The sequence below is a fragment of the Giraffa tippelskirchi genome, chromosome 11 (assembly GCF_054371585.1).
Source record: "Giraffa tippelskirchi isolate mGirTip1 chromosome 11, T2T-mGirTip1v1.2.pri, whole genome shotgun sequence".
Classification (NCBI taxonomy): domain Eukaryota; kingdom Metazoa; phylum Chordata; class Mammalia; order Artiodactyla; family Giraffidae; genus Giraffa; species Giraffa tippelskirchi.
Genome location: NC_137285.1, coordinates 97,715,266 through 97,736,001, shown reverse-complemented (window position 1 = coordinate 97,736,001; position 20,736 = coordinate 97,715,266). Strand labels below are relative to the sequence as shown.

The following is a 20,736-nucleotide window of genomic DNA, read 5'->3' as shown; positions in this document are numbered from 1 at the left end:
CTGGATTGGGTTGCCATTTCCTACTTCAGGGGATCTTCCCGACCCAGGGATTGAACTCACATCTCCTATGGCTCCTGCATTGCAGGTGGATTTGTTACCCACTGAGCCATTGGGGAAGCCCAGGATACAGTACTGTCCCACATTTATAAAACCAGAGGATATAATTTTTAAATGCATTATTTGAGACTTGATTCTGCTTTTCCAGCAGAGGGCCAGAAGGATGGGTGTGACACAGCTCTGGCACAGAAATGCACCTTCTTGGATTTACTTCCTTTAGCAGCACAGTTATCAGTACTCACTGCTCTTCGTGAATGTCAGCTAAAATCCATTTAGAGAAACAACAGAAAACAACCATTGGATTCATACAAAGATGACTGAGTGGAGGCAAGCAATACTCAGCCTAACTAATATTTTACCAAATCTGTCATGTCTGAATGGGGAGAGTTTCATGGAAGAAAAGAGATGCCAAGTAGCATCTGGAGAGTCTGAGGCAGAGCAATTAAAGGCTACCCTTTAGATTCAAAATTAGGCAAAAAAAAAAAGGTGGGATGCTGATAAAGGTAATGTAATCTGCTGGAGAGCCCTCAATGCCTGGGCAGTGTTATAAAAATTTGTCTGACCGGGCTATTGTACTCGTCCAGAATAAAGATGTGAAGTCTGGTAAGATCCACTTTAGCCTGGAGAAGATGTGTGTCAATCAGTTGGGAGCCTTCTAGTCCTGTTGCCTGACTCAGCTGATGCTCATACAATATAGGAATAGTCTGCATATTTGAAGTTTGTTGAAAGGCAAGACCCAAATGGCAGGTTCCTGGTGTTGGACAGCTGGAAAGTTGTGGATGGCAGTACCAGGAAGGGCCACAGATGGTGGGAATAGACTGCTATGCATAAAGGTTGGCTGAGATCTCTATGGCTGAAGTGGAAACTAAATAATTCCTGAGCCTGGGAAACAGCAGGTCTGGCACCCAGACAGTAGGGCTGGAGGCAGGGGTGCATAAGTAAGTGCTGGAATCAGCTGAACTGAAGTAGGCTGAGAAAAACCTGGTTGGAAGCCTTGTTGCTCAGCCAAGTATGGGGGAGCCAATTGTTCACGTTGGATGATTGAATAATGACTTGGATCTGTATAGAAAGCTGGAATTTGAGCTGCTGCAGACTGAGACACAAAGACTAGTGGACTCTGTTGCTGCTGGGTGAAGAGGGAAGGCTTACAGTTTAATTGTGAAAAATGACTTGCAGAAGGCAGGCTGCTTGTCTGAACTTGTTGGAGTTTCACGTCACAGATATCAGGATGGTCTGATACGGTTGTATTCACTCCCTGTCTTTCAGCCTCCCCTTCTCTAATATTTTCCTGCCTCTGATACTATAAATATGCTGAAATTTTGCAACATTTTAAAACAGAATGAACATATGGTTGCTGGGGACGAGGGGAGGATGGGAGGAAGGGATAGTTAGGGATCTGGGGATGGACATTACACATTGCTATATCTAAAATGGATCACCAGCAAGGACCTACTGGACAGCACAGGGAACTCTGCTCAGTGTTATGGGGCAGCCTGAAGGGGAAGGGAGTTTGGGGGAGAAAGGATACAAGTATATGTATGGTTGAGTCCCTTTGCTGTCCACCTGAAACTATCACAACATTTTTAATCAGCTATACTCCAATACAAAATAAAAAGTTAATATATAAAATGGGGATTGTAGACATAATAAAAAAATAAAGCAAACAAGAACCTTCCTTCACTTGGGTTTCTCAGCCCCACTTTGTCTTCCTTATTCCTCCTTTATTGAAACCTGTACTACTCTTCCCACCTCCTCCCCTCCCCAATTCAGTTCACTGCAGTCTCTGATCCCCTAGTCCACTCCTCAGTTGAAAATCAATACCTTCCTATTGCCAAATTCAGTGGAGAGTTTTCTATACTTTTATTATTGATGCACTTGACTCTATTACTCATTCTCTCTTTCTTGAAACCATCTACTCCCTCATGACTGTAACACCATCCTCTCCACATAGGTACGAGTTTCCACTTTGGACCCTTTCTCCACCCACCACTTAATCACTGGGATTCCCTGTCAGTCAGCCCTTGAACTAGTACTTTTCCCATTCCACACAGTGCTCTTGGACAATAGTATCCACTGTGGAAGTTTTCACTATCATCTATGTTCAGGCAACTCAGAAATCTATACCCCAGCCTGGATTTCCTTTCCGAAATCAGATTTGTGTATACACTGTGTGGTAGGGATCTCCACTGGGACGTTTCACAGGCAACTCAAACTAGACCTGTCTAAAGCTGAATTCATCATCTCCACACTTATCCCAAACCGGCTCCTCCTGTGACCCTCATTAGTCAACAGCATATCCTCCACCCGTCCCAGGGAAGCCAGACCCCCAGAGTCATCCTTAACCCCACCCTCCCCTCAGCAATCTGCCTCTAGGATCTGCTCTTTTTATTGTCCTGATTTTTAACATCTGACCCCTCTCCTCTACACCCTTCACCTGCTGCTGATGAATTGTGTGGTAATTTATCATCACTCACCTGGACTATTGCAACAGCTTCCTACCTGGATTCCTAATTCCAGAGTTTTCACTCTCATATCCGTTCCCAACATAATCGCTAAAGTGACTGGTCCAAACCCAGATCTGGCCATGTCACTCTCCTGCTTTAAGACCCCTTGCCTATAGGATGGAGTTCTAAATTCTTGGTGTGACCCACAAGGCCTCCCATTACTTAGCCGCTATTCACTCTCCAGCATCAGCCCTATCAATCTTTGTCTTGAACATTAACTTTTAGTAATCCCCTGCTCACATCACGTCATTTCATCTTCCACACTTCTGTCTTCCAGCAGCATGTACTTCAACTTCACCTACTTGCCTGGGTCATATTCCCCCATTCTTAGAAACAGCTCATCCACTGTTTACTCTGAAAAGCATTTTTGCCTTTCGTTTGTACTCCTAAATCATCCTGTGCTTACCTCTATCTTAGCATTTACGTGCTATTTTGAAGTTATTTGTTTTTGGCCCTACCTCCCAATGCTAAACCAAATTCAAAATGAGGGATTGAAGGACTTGCCTGATGGTCCAGGGGCTACGATTCCATGCTCCCAAATCAAGGGGCCTGGGTTTGCTCCCTGGTCAGGGATCTGGATCCCACATGCCACAACTAAAGATCCCGCATGCCGCAACTGAGACCTGGTGCAGCCAAATAAATAGATTTTTTTTTAACATACGCATCTTTAAAAACAGATCAGGAATCAAGTTCTGGGTACTGGTCTCTGTGCCCCTCCATACTGAGCACAGTGTCTGACACATACTGGGCACTCAAATAACAATTATTGAATTGATCGTCACAGCAGGGCAATGAGCCTGATATAAACAAAAATACTCAGACTCGAATAGCAAGTCACATACTACTAGTAGGTGGAAGAGCAGCAACTTGAAACCAACTCTAAGGCCTGCGCTCCTTCAAGCACAACCTGAAAACCATAAGCTAAGCATGGAGATGGAGATGAGAATGGTGGGTCGGGGCACCAGCCTAGGATTGATGGTATATGTGAGCAAACTAAGGAAGGTGGGCACAGTCCTGTGGGCAGAAGCATACAGTCCTAAGACCCTGGGGTTGCTGGTTCTAAGGAGAACCCTGATGTGATAAACTGTCTGAGCTGCCAGGTAGATAAATCCAGATGCTGGGCCTGAGGCAGCCAGTGTCCACCAACACTCTAGTCTGTGCTTCACAGCCATCTTCTGAGTCCTGCGCTTGCCCCTCTCTTGGACACAAGCCTCCAGGAAGTCCCTAGTGCAGATCAAGACAGAGAATATCCAGGGACTTCCCTGGTGGTCCAATGGCTTAAGTCTCCACGCTCCCAATGCTGGAGGCCCAGGTTCAAACCCTGGTCAGGGAACTAGATCCCACAGGCCGCAACTAAGAGTTCACATCCCACTACTAACGATCCGGCCTGCCTCCACTAAGACCTGGCACAACCAAATAAATAAATACACTTTTTAAGAAAAACAGGGAATATCCAAAAACTAGTAGAAGATAAACAAAAGTGGACCTGTGCAAACAAGAGCTGCCGTGTCCTTCGCCCTCTCTAAGGGAGTTCCCCATCTCTCCCCACCACTATCCAGCAGCCTGCACCCACGACCCGAAGCAGAAGGCCACCAACCAAAGAAGTCAAGCGGCAGAGGCTGATAGAAGCTGAGGAGAGCTCAAGTCCATGACTGCACAGAATGAAAGCAATATTCCGAGACAGCAGTCAACAAGGGGGGCTGTTAGATGTAGCTAAAGGCCCCACACCCGCATGACCAGAACACAGCCCTCCCTACACTGCAGGATGACTGCCCTGGACCAGGAAGTCACAAGGGCATGGGGCTGGAACAATACCAGAGAAAGAAACTAAAAATATCTCTGTTCACAAAGCACAGGAAAAGGCAGCAAAGGGTGTGGATAACAAAGGATGAAGACAGAGTGCCCTTCCCTGGTAAAATTCACGTCAGACAAAGGCGAAATGACCTCATGAGTGAGAACGTGGCAGGTACCCAGGGCAAGAACACCCCCGCCCTCTGTCCTCACCCTAACGCCTGGGGGCCAAGCCAGCCTATCACCTGCGGGGGAGGGTTCTAGAGAGCTCACATCCTGTCTGGGGAAGGAGCCTGGGGCCGCCCCAGTTCTAAACCTTATGTATCATGCACAGATGGAGACTTTCACACTCCACTCCGCATGCTGCTTCTGCTCTGCAGGCCAAGATGAAGGTGCTCAGTTTAGGAAGTTTCACAGGAAAAAGGAACTTGCTCTCCATCCTCTTTCCTACTTCCTCCACCCTCCGCCCCCCCGCGCCCCACCCCACAGACAATCAAGCCCAGTTCCACCCCGGCTCAGCTGCAGTGATGAACAGCTCATGACTAGCTGGACAGGCTGTTTCCTGGAGCCCGAGTGAAGCACCTACAGCTCTGACTCAACTGTAGTTGCTCAAGGAGGAGCTCCCCTCTGGAGGAAGTGTGGGCAGCTCCCAGGCCCCACCTCGGTGGACTCTCTCCAAGAATAAAAACAACTAGGGAAGCAAGACTTTATTGAGCAACTCTCTGTACCAGGCACTGTGTGCCACACATATTATCTCACTAAAGAGCTCCCAACCACCTTCTGACCTGGGTGCTACCATTATCCCCATTGTATGGAGGACAAATTATTAGAGCAATTCAAATATATTGTTCTGAGGTCACCTGCATGGTGAATGGCAAATCAGGAAGACAAAAAAAGATCTTTCTTCCCCACTTCAGAAATCCTGCTCTTAATCACCCACACTGAAGGGACCATCTTCCTTGCCCCTGTGTATAAATCTTTTTCAGTGTATGGACTGACTACGATTTTTCCCCTTTGGTAGCTGCTCAAATTTTCAGAACTTCTTGGTTTTCCATTACAGTTTCCCATATATGAAAATCATTTTTTTGACCTTTGGAAGTGATACCAGGAACATAAGTACTGACTGATCAATTGAAGCATTCAGACACCATGGATTTTTGTTGTTTTTGTTTGTTTGTTTAGTTATTTATTTGTCAGTGGTTCCTCTGGGCCTTGGTTGCTGCACACAGACTTGCTCTAGTTGTGGCGAGCAGGGGCTCCTCTTTGTTGTGATGCATACACTTCCCACTGAGGTGGCTTCTCTTGTTGCAGAGCACAGGCTCTAGGATGCATGGGCTTCAGTAGTTGCAGCTCTCCAACTCTAGGCATGCGGGCTTCAGTAAGCTGTGGTGCACGGGCTAAGTTGCCCCATGTCATGTGGGATCTTCTCAGACCAAGGATGGAACCTGTGCCCCCTGCGCTGGCAGGTGGATTCTTAACCACTGGACCACCAGGGAAGTTCACCATGGATGTTTAATAACTGGTATTTATCGGTTGTTATTAAAAGCCACGAATATTTCACATACCAGGTAATTCCTTTCCTCTAGAGCAGGGTTTCACAACCTCAGCACTGTTGACATTCAGGGCTGGACAACTGTTCGTCGTGGGGGCCATGCTGTGCATTGTAGGACATTTTGCAGCAGCCTGGCTTCTACTACTCACCAGTAGCACCCCCTTCACTAGTTGCAGCAACAAAAATGCCTCCGGACATTGCCAAATATCCTCCCGGTGGCAAAATCACTCCCAGTTGGGAACTATTGCTCTAGAATAAGTATATAAAGATGATGGCATTTATTCTCTCAGCATGAAACTGCAAGAAAGCTTATTTCCACCTACGATAAAACAGCACTCTTATTACTCATAGTTAATAAATGTGAGAGTTCCTGAGAAGTGCTTATTAAATAACAGCCACAGAGCACCAATTTCAGAAGATCAAGATAATGTTTCTGTTGTGCCTGAACCAAGTCATTTTCCGCTGGTAGAGTCTTTTGTAATGGGATGTCAAGCATTGGAACACATAACCAAAAAAGGAAAGGCCTGGTTTCAAATCCCAGCTTGTAGTCCCAAATCATTTTTTGTAACAAGATGGAGTAGACATAAATGTTTGTAAATCTCAGCTCCTTCACTTACTAGTTCTGGTCAATTCACTATCACTGGGTCTCAATTCCTGTAAGATGGGAGTTGATGGTTCCTAGCTTATGGGACTGTTGTGAAGATTAAATAAAACAAATGGAAAGCAACGATCTACCAAGGTCTGCCTCAAAAGGGCTTCAAAATAGTCACTCCTTTCCCTGTCTTCACTTGTCACCAGCTCTTCAGAGCATCATTGTTGTTGTTGTTGTCATTTAGTTGCTCAGTCATCTCCATCTCTTTTGTGATACCATAGGCTGTAATTTGTCAGGCTCCTCCGTCCATGGGATTTCCCAGGCAAGAATACCAGAGTGGGCTGTCTTTCCCTTTTCCACATCTATTTTATCTTTAGGATCCACATGTTTCATCAGCATTTTTAGTTTCTATGTTTTAATTTCAAAAATCATTTTAAAAAATAGCCCTTATAGTTGGGGGAGGATGAATAAATTGGGAGCTTGGGATTAACATATACATACTACTATATATGGGCTTCCCTGGTGGCTCAGATGGTAAAGAATCTGCCTGCAATGCAGGAGACCAGAGTTCAATCTCTGGGTCAGGAAGATCACCTGGAGAAGGGAATGGTTACCCACTCCAGTATTCTTGCCTGGAGAATACCATGAACAGAGGAGCCTGGTGGGCTACAGTTCATCGGATTGCAAAGAGTTGGACAGGAAGGCTGTATATTGTCACCCTGCTTATTTAACTTATATGCAGAGTACATCATGAGAAACGCTGGGCTGGAAGAAACACAAGCTGGAATCAAGATTGCCGGGAGAAATATCAATAACCTCAGATATGCAGATGACACCACCCCTATGGCAGAAAGTGAAGAAGAACTAAAGAGCCTCTGGATGAAAGTGAAAGAGGAGAGTGAAAAAGTTGGCTTAAAGCTCAACATTCAGAAAACTAAGATCATGGCATCTGGTCCCATCACTTCATGGGAAATAGATGGGGAAACAGTGGAAACATTGTCAGACTTTAATTTTTTTGGCTCCAAAATCACTGCTGATGGTGATTGCAGCCATGAAATTAAAAGACGCTTACTCCTTGGAAGGAAGGTTATGACCAACCTAGATAGCATATTTAAAAGCAGAGACATTACTTTGCCAACAAAGGTCCATCTAGTCAAGGCTATGGTTTTTCCAGTGGTCATGTATGGATGTGAGAGTTGGACAGTGAAGAAGGCTGAGCGTTGAAGAATTGATGCTTTTGAACTGTGGTGTTGGAGAAGACTCTTGAGAGTCCCTTGGACTGCAAGAAGGTCCAATCAGTCCATCCTAAAGGAGATCAGTCCTGGGTGTTCATTGGAAGGACTGATGTTGAAGCTGAAACTCCAGTACTTTGGCTACCTCATGCGAAGGGTTGACTCATTGGAAAAGACGCTAATGCTGGGAAGGAATGGGGGCAGGAAGAGAAGGGGACGACAGAGGATGAGATGGCTGGATGGCATCACCGACTCGATGGACATGAGTTCAGGTAAACTCCGGGAGTTGGTGATGGACAGGGAGGCCTGGCATGCTGCAATTGATGGGGTCACAAAGAGTTGGACACGACTGAGCGACTGAACTGAACTGAACTGAGCAACTAATACTTTCACTTCCATATGTGGATTTCTCTGATGGCTCAGACAGTAAAGAATCTGAGTGCAGTGTGAAGGACCTGGGTTGAATCCCTGGGTTGGGAAGATCTCTGGAGAAGGGAAAGGCTACCCACTCCAGTATTCTTACCTGGGAAATTCCATGAACAGAGGAGCTTGGCAGGCTGCAGTCCGTGGGGGTCACAAAAGAGTTGGACACAACTAAGTGACTTTCACTACTATATATAAAATAGATAACCAACAAGCACCTACTATACAGCATGGGAAACTCTACTCAATATTCTGTAATAACTTTTGTGGGAAAAGAATTATATATATATGTAAGTGTGTGTGTGTGTGTGTGTGTGTGTGTGTGTGTGTGGATAGATAGATAGATAGATGGAAAAGAAAGTGGGAAATGAAAGTTGCTCAGTCATGTCTGACTCTGTGACCCCATGGACTGCAGCCTGCCAGACTCCTCTGTCCATGGAATTCTCAAGGCAAGACTACTGGCAGCCCCTTCTCCAGGGGATCTTCCTGACCTAGGGATTGAACCCAGGTCTCCTGCATTGCAGGCAGATTCTTTACCATCTGAGCCACCAGGAAAGCCTATATATATAACAATCACTATGTTGTATACCTGAAACTAAACAACATTGTAAGTCAACTATACTCCAATAAAAACTTTAAAATAGATTTTATTTAAAAATCTATATGTTTAAAAGTTTAAACGTATTTTGTATGTTATTTTTATTTTTTAATATTTCTTTATTTTATTGGCTGTGTTGAGTCTTCGTTGCTACACACAGGCTTTCTCTAGTTGCAGAGAGTGGGGGCTAATCTCTAGTTGTGGCATGCAGGCTTCTCATTGCGGTGGCTTCTCATTGCAGAGCACAAGCTCTAGGCAAGCAGGCTCAGTCATTGCAGCTCATCAGCTCAGTTGCCTGCGGCATGTGGGATTTTCCCAGGCCAGGGACTGAACTGGTAACCCTTGCATTGCAAGACAGATTCTTAACCACTGGACCACCAGGGAAGCCCTATATGTTATTTGTCACAAAGCGTCTTTGAATTGGTCATTCTTAATTGAAAGATATGTTCGAATAAGACTTTAACTTCTTCAGTTGATGATTCTCAAAGTTTCAGGAGACAGTGCTACAAATAATCTGAAATTATTTTATCAATAACAAATTGCATGTGAAAAAAATGCATTTGTACACAAGGCTAGAAATAGAGCCTATATGTTATCAGGAAAATAGATACTGTTATTTGTTTTGTTTTTAGGAAAGATAAGAAGCTACATCATGCAGTAATAATATTTAAAATATTGCTACATTGTATCAAATCAGTACAAAAGGGGGAAAAAAATCACAGTTCACAATTAATGGCAGAAGTCAGTAGTGTCTAAGAGAATTAAATGAATTACGGGATGTCCCTGGGACTCAACTAATGGAATGATATTGAAAAAGGAAAGGTATGGGCTGGATTCAGGTCTGCATTTCAATAGAGTTGTTGTACATTACATGAACACATCATAAACTCCATTGGAGTAGGGGTTTGTCTTATTTCCTCAGTGCCCTCAACAGTACCAAACTCAGAGAGACAGTCACCCAGCATTTCTAAAATAATGAGCCTCACCTTCCTCTTAATTGTCTTATTCCTTCTACTCTTATTATTCTTATATCCTTAACTTTCTTCTTTTTAAATCTGATATTTCTGTTAGCTACCTTAAACCCACATGAATAAAGAAGGATTTTAGAAAATCAATATACTTATTTTCTTTTGTCTTTTCTTTTTTTTTTTTTGACTGTGCTGGGTCTTTGTTGCAGCACATGGGCTTCTCTAGTCATGGCATGCGGGCTCAGTACTGTGAGGGCTTAGTTGCCCCAAGGCATGTGGGATCTTAGTTCCCTGACCAGGGATCAAACCCTCATCCCCTGCATTGGAAGATGGATTCTTAACCCCCGGACTACCAGGGAAGTCCCTAGAAAATCAGTACACTTTGAAAGAACAGGCTGTAAGGGAATTCTCATATGTGGCATCTTTTTTTGATTTTACCTCTGGAGAGTTGCCTCCATCACTTTCTCACTAGACCATCACATCGAACCATGGCTCATCCTGGGAGTTCCAAGGCATGCCTCACTGATTAAACCATCCTATATCTTTTCACTTTTGAGTTGTCCAGTTAAATAGTAGGAACAAGCATTTGACTTTCTTGATAAGTGCTTCATCCTCCAAAGTAATTTTAAAGTCTAATTAATGGAAATTAAGGGCTTCCCTGGTGGCTCAGCGGTAGAGAACCCACCTGAAATGCAGGAGACAAGGGTTTGATCCCTGGGTCAGGAAGATCCCCTAGAGAAAGAAATGGCAATCCACTCGTGTATTCTTGCCTGGGAAATCCTATGGACAGAGGAGCCTGGTGGGCTACAGTCCATGGGGTCAAAATAGTCGGACATGACTTAGCAACTAAACAACAACAATAACAGAAACTAAACAGAGAGCCAACTTTTTCCAAAGGTAACTAACCAGGGCTTGCTAAACTCTCCCCAAGCACCTTGCAATGCACCTCCTCTCAGGAAGAGTTCTTGCCTCTCAAAGGAGAAACCAGTTACCAAACCAAGTTCTTTTGTATGATGCTCAGCAAGGTAAATGCTGAGATGATGAGGTTTGCAACAGAGAAAGGGTTTATTCATGAAGCAGCCAAATGAGGAGATGGGAGAAGAACTCTGAGATCTGCCTTGTCAAAGTCAAGGGGCTTGAAATATTTATGGGATAAAGCAGCAGAGTGGTCTTAGGCATTCAGAAAGATGAGTGGAGGCCGGGAAAAGGTCAGGTAATCAGTGTTCTACCCAGGTCCAGTTTTAGAGTCAATGGTCCCAAATAGTCTCAGCTGGTTCAAACTGGACCAGAACTGATTCCAAATTCCTAGGCTACGTGAATCTTTGAGGAGACACGCAATCGGCAATGAAGTGATTAAAGGCGAGCTTGCGCTTGCTCAGGTAGGGCAGGCTATAAGCAGGAGGGAGTTTTAAGAAGCTTTTCCCTTACCTGCTGTTCTGTAAGATAAGCTCAAGAATTTCTGATAGTCACCAGTTTCTGTTAATGCTGTGGGGCATGGTTTCAAAGCCACGCTAGCCGGTCACATGAAAAGGATGTCCAAACCTTCCTCCTCCCCCTGTTGGGGGTGCAGTTTCGAATTCCTTTTCTGTTGGGGGTTGGGGAGTAGTGAGCGCAGACTTCACTTCTTGTCTCACTTCAGTCCTTCACCCACCAACCCAGACCACAAAGTGCCCTCAGTGCTTTTATTTCTGCCTAAAAAAATGAATGAAATCAATTTTCAATTGGGGTTGGGTGAGCTATGGATTCTAATGTTGAAAGGAGGAACTTAAAAGGTTCAGCATCCCTCTCAAGGAGAAAGAGATCTTTGAACACTCACCCTGAGACCATTTTCCGACTCCTACTTAAATGCCAGCAATCTCGGCTCCTTGCCACAGTAACACAAGGCATTTTGGAAAGTTATGATGCAAGTCCTCATAGACCCCTGGTTTCCAGATTTTGGATTTCAGGGACCTAGATAGAATGCTAATTTTTCCAGAGAAGACCAACTTTTTTTCATTTTGCCAAATGTAAACATTTTAAAAAGTAAACAGATGAGTGGGAGAGGGATCTATTATCTATAATCTACAAGGACCATACTTTCATTTTAAAAAGGATATTTTAATAATAAAATGTCAAAATGCTATAAAGCTAGAATAAAAAGCAGGCCTGTAAATAAATTTTTGTGTTCCTTTTTTAAAGTCTCATCATTTTACTCTCAATTTCTCTCATTCCTTTGACAAGTGTGTGTTGATCGAGACTGTTATCAGCCTGGAATTTGGCGACAACTGAATATAAGACAGGGATCACTTTTCCTGAAAGCTGTGTGACCTTGAACAGCTTACTTGATACCCCCAACCCTAATCCCAGCAACTGAAGATGCAAATGAGGCCATGTGGGCAAAGTACTGTGCCATTCCAACTGTTCTCTGGACACACAGTTCAGGATTAAAGCCATAGATATGACCAATAAGAAGTCTCGAGCAAAGATAGAATAATGAACTATTGCAATAGTAAACTTCTCTCCAAATTCTATAAAATGAAAACAGACTGAGCAATAGTCCTGGATGTACACACCTGGCACATTAAAATTAAAACATACTATACCTTGACTTCGTCCCATCTGAATCTAAAATGCTAAGTAGGAACAAGCAGGTATTAACTAGACAGTAGAACAGTACAGTACAGAAACACCCAGCCAGGAGCTGGTAGGGGTGGGGTGGAATGGTGTTCTAGGCCCAGCTTTGCCCCCAAGTGGGTCTATAGCCTTAGGCAAGTTTAATCTATGTTCAGTTTTCTCAGACGTAAATTAGGGAGCTTGATTAAAATGGTTAGGGCCAGTTCAGCTTGAAAATTCTTAATGTTGTATACAATAGTTTGTCATCTGTCTGAAAATGTGTAAGCTTCAGGGAATGAGAAGGATACTATACATCTTCCGAGCAACTGACCACTAGATTATCCTAAAGCAAAAGAATCCACATTATGGGAGCCTCAAAAACATACTGCATCCCAAACACGTTTGACACACTCAGGACACTGGATCAAAACCCCAAGAAATTCAGGCTGATAATCCCTGCAGCCTACAGTCGCCAGTGGTCGCTTCTGGTGAATTTCAGGGACCCTCCCCTCAGACTTTGACCTTGGGAGAGCAGCTGCCCTCTCCTCTTTGATAGCGCTCCTTTCCAGAGAGACCAGCCAGGTATGAAGTGCTCACTTTCCACACCATGAAGGATTTCAGCAGATAAACTCTAGACAGGTTGACTAGTTTGGGGTGCACAGTAGTCATAGAACCCAGCTTTTCAACTTTCAACTTTAACAATTAGTTTAACAGTCAATTGTTTCATGCAGATGAGCTACTAAACTTTTGCTGTTTAAGGTGTGGTCCATGGAGAAGCAACAGTTTGGCCTTATGTGGGAGCCTGTTAGAAATGAGGGGTCTCGGGCTCCACACCAGACCCATGAATCAGAAACTGCACGTTAGCAAAATGCTCCACGTGATTTGAATGAATGTTAAAGTTAAAAAAAAAAACAACACTGTTCTAGAATCACCTATGGAGCTTTTTAAATGTGTGCATGTCCAGGAACTAAGCTCCCAAATTCCAAAGAAAAGGGTGGAGGAGAGGGAAGCCCAAAGAAATGTATTATTTTAAAAACTAGTTTTCTTGTGGTCCCTAGCCCTCTGGAAAAATCAAGCCATTTCTGGCTGGAATCAAAGAACAGCTTTGTTTGGTCAACAGTTGTCCCTGTAGCCAATGGGCAGCTCCCTCCTCCCTAGAAGCAATGCTGATGAACGTCTAAAGGCACTCTCTTGGGCTCAGCGCCACACCGCAATGAATGAATGGAAGAATTCTGCTTAAATCAGAGCCGTTCTCTGAGTCATCCCCCATTGCCCCAATCTTCTGCCCCCTGTTCACAGGGAGGATTAGACTTTCATTTCCATGTCAACAGCAGGACCCCTGTATTTTCTTTTCTCCAGATCCAGTGCCTTAATCTGGTATGAAGGAAAGAAGAATGGAGGGGAGGAAGGAAGGAAAACAGAGGAGGGAGAGAGGAAGGAAAGAAGGAAGAAAACAAATTAACGTGTTATACACCTACTGTGAGTCAGACCCATGTCACCCCCCTAAATGGTTTACATACAGTCCTCATTTAATATGTGTAAAAATATGTAAAACTGGTATTAATGTCTCAATTTTCAGCAGTGGAGACTAAAGTTCAGCTAGGTTAAAATTTTCCTAACACTAACGTTGTGTCTTGAGAGGAATCTGAATGAACTGGCCTTGCTAATCACATCTCTCCCCTTCCGGTTTACCACACTTGCTCACCTTTTCCCTATGACACCTTTCCATGACTCTTCAATCTTTCCATAAGAACACTCAGGTTTGTACCCTGGGCCAATATCTCCCGGGCTTTCCTGGTGGCTCATGGTAAAGACTCCCCCTGCCAAGGGCAGGTGCACAAGATAGAGGTTTGACCCCTTGTCCGGGAGGATCCTACATGCCACGGAGCAACTAAGTCCATGGGCCACAACTATCGAGCTTGTGCTCTAGAGTCTGGGAGCCGTAACTACGGAGCCCACATTTCGCAACTACTAGATCCCGCGTGTCCCAGAGCCTGTGCTCTGCAACACGAGAGGCCGGCACACTGCACCGTGCACCACTAGAGTAAGCCCACGTGCACAGCAGTGAAGACCCACCACAGCCAAACTACAAAATAAATAGAATTATTTTTTAAAAATCTCCCCATTACTGGAGGTGTTAGCTAACACTGTGGTAGTAGTCATACAGCAAGATCAAAGTGTTATCGGTATTCCATACTCTTAATTTTTTAAATATTTATTTATTTTTGGCTGCTCTGGGTCTTCGTTGCTTTTGCATGGGCTTTCTCTAGTTGCAGCAAGAGGGGTGGCTCTTCACTGCGATGCTCAGGCTTCTAACTGCGGTGGCCTCTCTAGTTGCTGAGCATGGGCTTCAGTAGTTGCGGCACACGGGTTCAGTGGTCGTGGCGCATGGGCTTAGTTGCTCCATGACATGTGGAATCCTCCCGCACCAGAGAACAAACCTGTGTCCCCTGCACTGGCAGGCAGATTCCTATCCACTGAGCCACCAGGAAAGTGCCTTTGTACACTTTACACGTGCACAATGTTATATGTCAATTATATCTCAATATAGTCGAAAAAAATCACTTGGGTTTACTCATTTCTTCTTGTCTTCATTTTCTTGTGATGACTCCCATGTCACTTCAAACAAATAAATTTGTATACTTTTCTCTGTTAAAAAGATAAATAAATAAAAAATAAAGTTCAGTCTCATTCTTTCTACTACCCCAACTTGCCTACACAGAATAGTATGTAAAGAAAAGAGTTTACTGAAACATAATTCAGATACCGTAAAATTCAATTCAGTGGTTTTTAGTACATTCACAAGATTTTGAGACTACCCCCATTATCTAATCCCAGAACATTTCCATCACCCCAAAGAGAAACCCCAAACCAACTAGCAATCACTCTCCATTCTCCTTGTCTGCCAGGTGCCTAACAACCACTTTCTATCTCTATGGATCTCTTCGCTGATAACTAGTTTATTCCCTGTATCTGTAGGTGTGTTTCTTTTTATTATATGTGTTCATTTGTTTTATATTTCAGATTCCACATATAAATGACAACATACAGTGTTTGTCTTTCTCTGTATGACTTATTTCACTAAACATAATAATCTCTAGGTCCATGCATATTGTTGCAAATGACAGAATTTTATTCCCTTTTATGTTTGAGTAATAGGCCATTATGCATGTATGTTTTGTGTGTATGTACATTTTGGTTTGTTTCCTTTTCCTTAAAAGAAAGATTCCAAAAAATATTGCTATAATTTATGTCAAAGAGTGTTCTGCCTATGTTTTCTTCTAGGACTTTTCCAGGTTTACACTGTGGTCTTTAATCTATTTTGAGTTTATGGTCGTATACAGCATGAGAAAATATTCTAATCTCATTCTTTTACATGTAGCTGATTTTTTCCAGCACCACTTATTGAAGAGACTGTCCTTTCCCATTGTATATTACTGCCTACGTTGTCATAGATTAATTGACCAAAAGTCATAGATTAATTGAATGTTGAAGTTTGTCAAAATCTTTTTCTGTATCTATTGAGATGATTATATGATTTCTATTCTCTGACCCTTTAAAGTCTTTTTAAAATTTACTTATTGGCTATGCAGGGTCTTCACTGCCGCATGGGCTTTTCTCTAGCTGGAGTGAGCAGGGGCTACTCTCGAGTTGCAGTGCATGAGCTTCTCATCGTGGTGGCTTCTCCTGTTGTGGAGCATGGGTTCTAGGGCACGTGGGCTTCAGTAGTTGTGGTGGGAATACTTAGCAGTTGTGGCTCCTGGGCTCTAGAGCACAGATTTAATAGTTGTGGCACACAGGCCTTGCTGCTCAGCAGCATGTGAGATCTTCCCAGACCAGGGAAGGACCTGTGTCTCCTGCATTGGCAGGTAGATTCTTTACCACTGAGCCACCAGCCCCTGTTCTTCAGTTTTTTAATGTGGTGTATCACATTGACTGATGTGCAGATATTAAATTATTCTTCCCTCCCTGGGATAAATCCTACTTGACCAAGGTGTACGATCCTTTTAATATTGTTAATGTAATGATTTGATATCCTAAATACTGCATTGAGGATTTTTGCATCTATGATTATCCATGATGTGTGTGTGTGCTAAGTCACTTCAGTCTTTGTGACCCTATGGACCAGAGCCCACCAGGCTCCTCTGTCCATGGGATTCTCCAGGCAAGAATACTGGAGTGGGTTGCCATGCCCTTCCCCAGGGGATCTTCCCAACCCAGCGATCGAACCACGTTTCTTATGTCTCCTGCATTGGCAGGCATGTTCTTTACCACTAGCGCCACCTGGGAAGCTCTCATCCATGATATTTGCCTATAATTTTCTTTTTCTGTGATATCTTTGTCAGGTTTCAGTATCAAGGTGATGCTGGCCTTGTTGAATGGGTTCAGTGCAGTTGTCCCGCAATGTTTTGGAATAGTTTAAGAAGGATGAGTAAGTCTTTTCTAAATGTTTGGTAGAATTCACCTGTGACGCTATCTAGTCCTGGACTTTGGTTTGTTGGGAGTTTGACTTTATTACTGATTCAATATCACTACCTGTAATTGGTCTGTTCATATTTCCTGTTTCATCTTGGTTCAGGCTTGGGAGATTGCACATTTCTAGGAATTTGTCTATTGCTTCTAGGAAGTCCATTTTATTCTAGTTATTTTAGTAGTCTCTTAGGCACCTTTGTATTTCTGTGGTGTTGGTTTAACTTCTGCTTTTTATCTGATTTTATTGATTTGGGTCCTCCCTTGGACCCTGGGATCTCTGGGGGTTCCGGGTCTAGTGCCTATACACTGGAGTGTGGGGACAAGTCCTGGCCTTCTAGCAGAAGGGCCTTGTCCAGCAGTGGCTCTGGGCTCTGGGGGTATTAAGGCAGCCTGTCTGCTGGTAGGTGGTGCTGTGCCCCACTCCAGGTAGCTGCTTGGCCTGAGGTGTCCCATTATTGGTATCAAAAGCCTGGTGGCTAGGACTGAGTCCTGGCACTAATAAGCTAGAAGGAGGATCAAAAAATGACACTCACAGTGCCAGTGTCCTGTGGTAGATCGAGCTCCCAGGAATGGTTGCTGCCAGGGTTTACATCCCTGGGATGAGCCCCAGTTGCCTCTTGCCTCTCCAGGAGACTCTCCAAGATCAGCAGGTGGGTCTTATCCAGGTTCCTTTCACATTACTGCTTCTGCCCTGGGACCTGGAGCATGTGAGATTTTGTATGCACCCTTTAAGAGTAGAATCTCTATTTCCCCCAGCCCTGTAGGTCTCCCAAAAGTAAGCTCTGCTGGCCTTCAAAGCCCAACATTCTAAGGGCTTGTTTTTCCAGTGCAAGACCCCCAGGCTGGTGAACTTGATGTGGAACTCAGATCCCTTATTCTTTGGGGAAAATCTCTGAAATTGTCATTATTTTCTCAGGGGGTATGGGTCTTGACAACTCCTCACTTCTTACTTTTCTCCTGTGGTTCCTTCTCTATGTCTTTACTTGTAGATCTTTTCTGGTAGAAACCACTCTTTCTCGTCAATAGTTGCTGTACAAATAGTTGCAGTTTTGTGTTCCCATGAGAGGATGTGAGCTTATTGTCCTTTTACTCCACCATCTTTCCACACTGTCTTGATTACAATACCTTCATAGTTTTGAAACTGGCAAGTGTGAGTTCTCCAACTTTATTGTTGTTATTGTTTCAAGATCATTTTGGCTTTTATGAGTTCCTTGTTGTAGTTTTCAGTATATAATCTTGCATTTCTTTTCTTAAATGTAGTGAATATCTTTACTGAATATCTTCAAGTTTATTGGTACTTTCTTCTACCAGTTAAAATCTGTTTTTAAGTCCTACTAGTGAATTTTTCCTTTCAGTTTTACTTTTCAACTACAAATTTTCTCTTTGGTTCTTTTTATCATTTCTATCTCTTTATTAATATTCCTTATTTGTTGAGACATCATTCTTACACTTTTCTTTTATTCTTTAAACATGGCTTCTGGTAGTTCTTTGAACATATTTATAATAATTGAGTTAATATTTCTGTCTAGTAAATCTAACATCTGGACCTGTTCAAGGACAGTTTCTATTGGCTGGGAATTTTTTTTTCTATAAACAGAACACACTTTTTTGTTCATTTGTATGTTTCATAATTTTTTGTTGAAAATGGAACATTTAAAAAATATAATGTGACCATTGACCATTCTGTACACACAATTCCCCTCATTCCTAGGATTTGTTGTAGTTCCTGATGGTTATTATTTGCTGTTGCTGCTGCTGTTTGTTTAGCAACTTTTCTGAATTCATTCTGCAAAGTCAATAGTCCCTATTCTGTGTGGCCACTGAAGTCTCTGCTCAGTTAGCTTGTTGTTTAGTTGCTAAATCCAACTCTTTTGCAATCCCATAGACTGTATCCCACCAGGTTCCTCCATCCATGGGATTTCACAGGCAAGAATACTGGAGTGAGTTGTCATTTCCTTCTCCAGGGGATTTTTCCCAACCCAGGGATCGAAACTTGGTCTCCTACTTTGCAGGGAGATTCTTTATTACTGAGCCACAGGGAAAGCCTTCAGTTAGCTTAGTGGTCAGTTAATGAATAGGCAGAGATTTCCTAAACATCTTGAACCAATAAGTCTCTCAACCTTTGCCAGCTTCCTCTCTGTGTGCCTTTTAAAGCATGAATTCACTGGTCAAATAAGCACTTTACAACTCTGCCTTAGCTGCATTTTTCTTACTTATATAGATCTTCAAGGTCAGGCACAGATGAGAGATAAGGGCTTTCTCAGATCTTTTCTGGGCCTGTGCATAGCTCTGTTCATGAAGGTGGACTTTTAGATTCCCAGGAATTTGTCAGAGCTTGCCAAGGCCCCCAGTCAAAATCTCATTCTTCAGTTTTCTCTTTTACATTTTTGCTCAGCTCCTTGTTAGTTGCAACCACTGCCTCAGGCAGCTGCAATGTTAAAAATGTTCCAATGATAAAGAATTTTGAAGAAGAACTGAAAGTAAACAACCCAAAAGTAGGCACTGTCGTGCATGTCACCCAGTTGTGTCCAACTCTTTGTGACCCCAGGGACTGTAGCCCACCAGACCCCTCTACCCATGGGATTTTCCAGGCAAGAATACTGGAGTGGGTTGCCATTTCCTTTCCCAGGGGATCTTTCTGACCCGGGGGTCGAACTCATGTCTCCTGCATTGGCAGGCAGATTCTTCACCACTGTGCCGCCTGGGAAGCCCATAAAAGTAGGAAGTAAGTGACTCAATAAAGGTCACAAATCAATAGCCTAAGGTAGTCAGGACTCAACACAAAAGAGAAAACTGAGCTCATGAAAAAAAAAATTTTGGTATATATTACCAAAATATATTTTGTCAACATATTTTGTTCTTAGTTCTGCATGTGACACTGTGTCAGGAAGACACAAGGGATTTTACTGAGTTTACTGGGTTACTGAAAATAGAATATCTTATGTCAAGGGGACAGCCACTCTTTAGCACTATTTAATGAAACTTTTTTGCTCAATATTCCCTCTTTTCAAAAGAAGCTAGGAATCTAGATTTTGTTCCCTCTTTTAAAATAATAAACAGTGCACAGAACAAAGGACATTTCCAGGTTTAGTTCAGACTGATGTTCACCATTTTGGAAACTCTGTAATACTTGGATAAAGTCTATGTTAAAGAGAGTATAGAAATATCTGATTTAAATACATGAAGTTCCAAATACAAGTAATGATTTTCTTAACATATGTGCAAAACACCAAAATTTATGTAACAGCAATATAGCTGAAAGATGGTCAGATTGGGTTTCAGAAAATATGTTTTTTCAACCTGATTATATTACTTAGTAAATATACAGGAACATCATTTACTCATCACTCTTCAATGAGAATAAAATGACACATAGAAAATGCCTGAGAAGTCATAAAATACTTTAAAAATTCATAGCATCATAACTAAATTGTATTAATAATTATTAATTTCTAAAAAAAACCAAAAAACTTTCCAGTGACTATTTTCAACAAACATCCTAACAATAAGGTTGTTTGCACAGATAAAGTTCTGGAAGCTCTGAGAATTCTTCTTTATAGACAATTTGCAAATAGGTCACATAGTGACAACTCTCTGAAAATGAAGCTTTTTGGAGCACTCCAAACCCATTCTTTCCCCTCCCTCTTGACTGCTAGTTTGCTGGTCTTCATGGCTACCACAGTTGCAAGGTTGTTGGTTTCTAAGGCTACCTAAAGAGGTGGGGTGAAAGGGATGGGAACAGGGCAAGTTAAAATGCCACGATGCTCACTGTGCTTAATGAGATTTAGCCATTTTTCTTAAACAAATGCTCCTCAAATTGCCGCAAGTTTTGGTGATTACCAGAGTTCTGAAAAAGTTGACTTTGGTTTTGCTTATTGCTTTTCTGGAGGAGGGGGTTTTTCAGAGGTCCTTGCGCCACCATTTTGTAAGTGCTTCTCTCGAAGAAACATGTGT

At 42.9% G+C, this 20,736-nt stretch overlaps 1 pseudogene; it reads right to left on the bottom strand.

The window, feature by feature from the left end:
• Nucleotides 1-446: 446 nt before the first annotated feature.
• Nucleotides 447-2,643, bottom strand: LOC145525237 (protein PRRC2C pseudogene; annotated as a pseudogene).
• Nucleotides 2,644-20,736: the final 18,093 nt, after the last annotated feature.